The sequence below is a fragment of the Arachis stenosperma genome, chromosome 10 (assembly GCF_014773155.1).
Source record: "Arachis stenosperma cultivar V10309 chromosome 10, arast.V10309.gnm1.PFL2, whole genome shotgun sequence".
Lineage (NCBI taxonomy): Eukaryota > Viridiplantae > Streptophyta > Magnoliopsida > Fabales > Fabaceae > Arachis > Arachis stenosperma.
In genome coordinates, this window is record NC_080386.1 from 56,158,798 (window position 1) to 56,164,454 (window position 5,657).

Here is a 5,657-nt window from a genome sequence, read left to right on the forward strand (position 1 = left end):
GTATTGTGGATCATGTTTTTGAGCTAAGAACACAAGCAAGTGAGATTTGAGTCTAATGGTGTGGTTACATCTTATGACCACTTATTTTTCCTTCTTGTGTGCATTATTCTCTTCCTATGATTGTAATCTTTGATTTGTTTGATTCTTTATGTCCATTATTTTGTGTATACATGCATTTATATGATTGAGGCCATCGTTTCATTTAACTCACTTACCCAAATAGCCTTACCTTTTATATTCCTTTGTTAGCCAATTTGAGCCTACGTTTAACCCACTTGTTCTTAATTTTAGCACATTACAAGCCTTAAAGCGAAAAACAATAAATGTCCTTATTTGGATCTTTGATTAGCTTAGGCTAGAGTGTGTGAGTATCATTCAAGTGTGGGAACCTTGGGACATTGGGTGAAAAAAAGGGTAATTCTGTATTGTTATTGAAAATATTGGAAATTGGGTACATACTCATGTATTGATCAAATGTAAAACCTTATGCATTGAGATTCTTGTATATAGAAAAAAATGAGAAAAACAAAAGAAAAAGAAAAAAAATAATATGGAAAAGAAAGAAAAATATATAGAAAAAGAAAGAAAAAGAAAAAAAGAAAAATAATAAAAAAGGGGACAAAATGCCCCAAATCAAAGTATAGTCCAATAAAATCAATGCATAGGTGTTGTGAAATTAAAAAGGAATACATGAGTATGTGAAAGAGTGAAAAATGGGTAGTTAGGTTGGAATTTAATTGTATAGGATGTCATAGGTTAGGTGGGAAGTTTAAGCTTATCAAAGATTCAAATTTCAAACTCACTTAACCAAATATGCATCCTACGTTGACCCTAACCCCATTACAACCTATGAAAAGACCTCATGATATATGTATGCATGCATGAAATATTTGTTGATTGTGAGAAGAAAAACAAATCTTGGAAAGCATGATTAGGAGAGAATTGAGTGAATCAACCCTAAACACTTGAGCGAATAGAGTGCAAACACATCCGGTGAGGGTTTGATGCTCAATTACATGTTTTCACCTATGATCATCTTTTCATGCAAGTTTGTAAAAATATTTAATAACTCAATTCAATTGTAGATTAGACTTGCTAGTCCTTAGCCCTTGTGCATATATGCTTCTTGGGAATTAATTTATTTTGACCAAGCAATTGCATTCATCTAGATAGTTGCATATAGGTAGATTGCATTTAGTTAGTTCCCATTGAATAAATGCCATACCCTTACTTCATTCTTGGTTTAAGCATGAGGACATGCTTGGTTTAAGTGTGGGGAGGTTGACAAACCCCGTTTTGACAGTTTATCTTGTATTGATTTTAAGAGATTTTATCACCTTTTACCCACATTTATTCAATGAAATAGCATGGTTTTGTGATTGTCTCCTTATTTATGCTTAGATGTGAAAACATGCTTTTAGACCCTTAATTTGATGGTTTTAATCTCCCTTTGATTTCACTAGATGCCTTGATATGTTTGTTAGTGATTTCAGATTGAAAAGGCTAGGAATGGATCAAAGGAGTGAAGAGGGAAAGCATGCAAAGTGGAGAAATCATGAAAAGTCAAAGAAGTTGAACTCGCCCAAGGACGCGCGCGCGCACCTGGCGCTTGCGCACACCTGCGAATCACTCCATGGACGCGTACGCGTGCTGTGCGCGTACGCGTCGGTGTTGGTTTATGATTTTTTAATGAAAACGTGGCCAACAAATTCTGAAGGGTTGTGGGGCCCAATCCCAACCAACTTTGGCGCCAAAGATGCTATTTAAAGCCAAGGATTGAAGAGAAAAGGGGATTCCAACTCATTAATTCATTACACACTCATTAGGATTAGTTTAGAGTTAGTTTCTAGAGAGAGAAGCTCTCACTTCTCTCTAGAATTAGGATTAGGATTAGGTTTAGTTCTTAGATCTAGATTTTATTCATTCTTCTACTTCTACTCTTCATTTCCTTGTTGCTACATTCACCTTCTTTTATTCTTTTGTTGTAATTTCCTTTATGTTGTTCTTATGCTTTGTTGTAGATCTACTTTTGTTCCTTCTCTTTTCTTTCAATTCAATTCAAGGTAATTCAATAATACTTGTGTTTCTTTTAATTGTTGTTATTAGTTCTTTTCAATAATTGTTGTTAGATTTTGTTCTTGTTGTTGATTCACTATGCTTTTCTTTTATGCCTTCCAAGTGTTTGATGAAATGCTTGGTTGGATTTTAGAGTAGAATTTTATACTCTTGGCTTGGAAAGGTAACTTAGGAACTCTTGAGTTACTAATGTCCAAGTGATTGATGATTGGGAGCCATTGACTCTAGTTCTCACTAATTGAATTGGTGGAGAATTAGGACTTATGGACTAGGATTGATATAGCTCATTTGACTTTCCTTTACTACTAGTTAGAGGATGATTTAATGAGATTAATCCTTCCCAATTCTCATATTGTGGTTAGTGATTAGGATAGAGATCCTTGACCACCAACCCTTGCCAAGACCTTTTTAGGCTTTAGTTTACTTTCTTGCCATTTATCTTACATGCTTCTTATTAAAACCCCAAAAATAACTCACAACCAATAACAAGACACTTCATTACAATTCCTAGGGAGAACGACCCGAGGTTTCAATACTTCGGTTTATAAATTTAGGGGTTTGTTACTTGTGACAAACAATCTTTTGTATGAAAGGATTATTGTTGGTTTAGAAACTATACTTGCAACGAGAAACAAATAGGAAAAAAGAGAAATAGAGGGAGCAACGCCCAAAAACTGACACAAAAGTTGAAACAGCTTTAAAAACGCCCAAGAATTTGGATGGAGCTGCATAGGGGCAAGATTACAAGACCATAACACCTCGGACTCCAGATCGGTAAAGGGAAGTCGGACACTCAGCTTAGAGAAAAAACAATCATAAGCATAAAAGAAGAGCTTCTCGGAACTATCTAGGGGCGGGAAGCACACTCTCTCCTCGGAATCTGGGGCTACTAGTTCATAATCCCTCTCAGACTCTCTATTTTCACATATGCTACAATGCCTACGGAACCTAACTAAATACTCAGAATCTACCACAGAAGGGACTCTTAGAGGAAGAGGGTCTACCCAATCAAGACCACATGGAATTTTAGTCGACATCGCTTGAAGAACCTTTCGAGACATAAAATTCTTACCTACAAAGAAGAATACAAACAGCAAGCAAAAATCACATAAAGAAGACAGCGAAAACCCATTCAGAAAAGCAAGGAACAAAAACACCAGAGAACAAAAAAGAGCCCCCCCCATATAAAAACAACAGCAATGGCGGCGCCTCTTTTTGGAGCAACCCAGGCATAAAGAAAAAGAAACAAACAAGAGCCACACAAAGAACAGAAGCATATGATCACAAGAAAAAAGAAACAAGGGAACAAACCTGGAAGAAGAAACGAAGACGAAGAGCTCCGAAACAAGGAAAAACGACGGCACAGAGGAAACCCCGGAAAGACACACAGAAAGATTCGGGAAAGCAGAACAAGGAGAAAGAAGAAGCAATGCTCGCAAAAGCATAAGAAAGACAAAACGCAGAAAAGAGGAAAGGGAGCAAATAAATAAAGCCTTCACAGAGCCCGAACGGAAATCGAGGAAAAACGGTAAAATGTAATAAATGCAGAAACGACCATTTTTGAATTTTGAAAAAACCACTATGCCCGAGCACGACCTCCCAAAAAAAAAAAAGGACGAACTCGGGCAGGGGCACTGTTCATACCCTGACCGAGGTCCTCCAACCCGGCGAATTCATAAGAGGTCCGACCTTGTCCTAAAGCTCACACCTAAAGGTCGGACCTCGGACAATAAGCAAAAGAAGGCCCATCAAAAGGAACGAAGCCCAAAAACCTAAAGGCCGAAAAGGCCTAGGAAAGGCAGTTCCACAAAGATAGAGATAAAACTCCCAAAGATAAGATAAGATAAGAATATCTTATCCAGGGGAGATCACCGCCAACTACTATAAATACACTGGAGCACCCAGGTATGGCATTCATTCCAAATCTACACATATCTGCTTGGACTCATGCTAACTTAAACATCGGAGTGTCATTGCAGGTACAACCACCAACCATTCTGCATATCAAGCTCGGGTCACTGAACCCCCCACCTCGGGCCTCTCCAGACGACCGAGCTACACGTTTCAGGCAAACCCTCGGAACAATGAGCAAAGGGGGTTCATCCTCCCAAGTTTCATTTCCAAATAACTTGTCATTTAGCTTCATGATTGCTCCAAGGTATTTAGCAACTTGCTCTTCAGTGACATACTCATCCTCTTCAGAGGATGACTACTCATCAGAGCTCATGAATGGCAGAAGTAAGTCCAATGGAATCTCTATGGTCTCATTTTGAGCCTCCGATTCCCATGGTTCCTCATTGGAGAACTCATTGGAGGCCAGTGGACGTCCATTGAGGTCTTCCTCAGTGGCGTTCACTTCCTCTCCTTCCTCTCCAAATTCGGCCATGTTGATGGCCTTGCACTCTTCTTTTGGATTTTCTTCTGTATTGCTTGGAAGAGTACTAGGAGGGAGTTCAGTAATTTTCTTGCTCAGCTGTCCCACTTGTGCCTCCATATTCCTAATGGAGGACCTTGTTTCAGTCATGAAACTTTGAGTGGTTTTGATTAGATCAGAGACCATGGTTGCTAAGTCAGAGTGGTTCTGCTTAGAACTCTCTGTCTGTTGCTGAGAAGATGATGGAAAAGGCTTGCCATTGCTAAACCTGTTTCTTCCATCATTATTGTTGTTGAAACCTTGTTGAGGTCTCTGTTGATCCTTCCATGAAAAATTTGGATGATTTCTCCATGAAGAATTATAGGTGTTTCCATAGGGTTCTCCTAGGTAATTCACCTCTTCCATTGAAGGGTTCTCAGGATCATAAGCTTCTTCTTCAGATGAAGCATCCTTAGTACTGCTTGGTGCATTTTGCATTCCAGACAGACTTTGAGAAATCAAATTGACTTGTTGAGTCAATATTTTATTCTGAGCCAGAATGGCATTCACAGTATCAATCTCAAGAACTCCTTTCTTCTGATTAGTCCCATTGTTCACAGGATTCCTTTCAGAAGTGTACATGAATTGGTTATTTGCAACCATTTCAATTAGTTCTTGAGCTTCTGTAGGCGTCTTCTTCAGATGAAGAGATCCTCCAGCAGAGCTATCCAAAGACATCTTGGATAGTTCAGAGAGACCATCATAGAAAATACCTATGATGCTCCATTCAGAAAGCATGTCAGAAGGACATTTTCTGATCAATTGTTTGTATCTTTCCCAAGCTTCATAGAGGGATTCTCCTTCCTTCTGTCTGAAGGTTTGGACTTCCACTCTAAGCTTACTCAATTTTTGAGGTGGAAAGAACTTTGCCAAGAAGGCATTGACTAGCTTTTCCCATGAGTCCAGGCTTTCTTTAGGTTGTGAGTCCAACCATGTCCTAGCTCTGTCTCTTACAGCAAAAGGGAATAGCATAAGTCTGTAGACCTCAGGGTCAACCCCATTAGTCTTGACAGTGTCACAGATTTGCAAGAATTCAGCTAAGAACTAATGAGGATCTTCCAATGGAAGTCCATGGAACTTGCAATTCTGTTGCATTAGAGAAACTAATTGAGGCTTAAGCTCAAAGTTGTTTGCTCCAATGGCAGGGATAGAGATGCTTCTCCCATAG

At 38.8% G+C, this 5,657-nt stretch overlaps 1 non-coding gene across 1 annotated transcript; it reads left to right on the forward strand.

The window, feature by feature from the left end:
- The first annotated feature begins 5,221 nt into the window (after positions 1-5,221).
- Positions 5,222-5,329, forward strand: LOC130958664 (small nucleolar RNA R71). The gene has a single exon (XR_009077775.1). It is a non-coding gene; the product is annotated as a small nucleolar RNA R71 (small nucleolar RNA).
- The last annotated feature ends 328 nt before the right edge of the window (positions 5,330-5,657 follow it).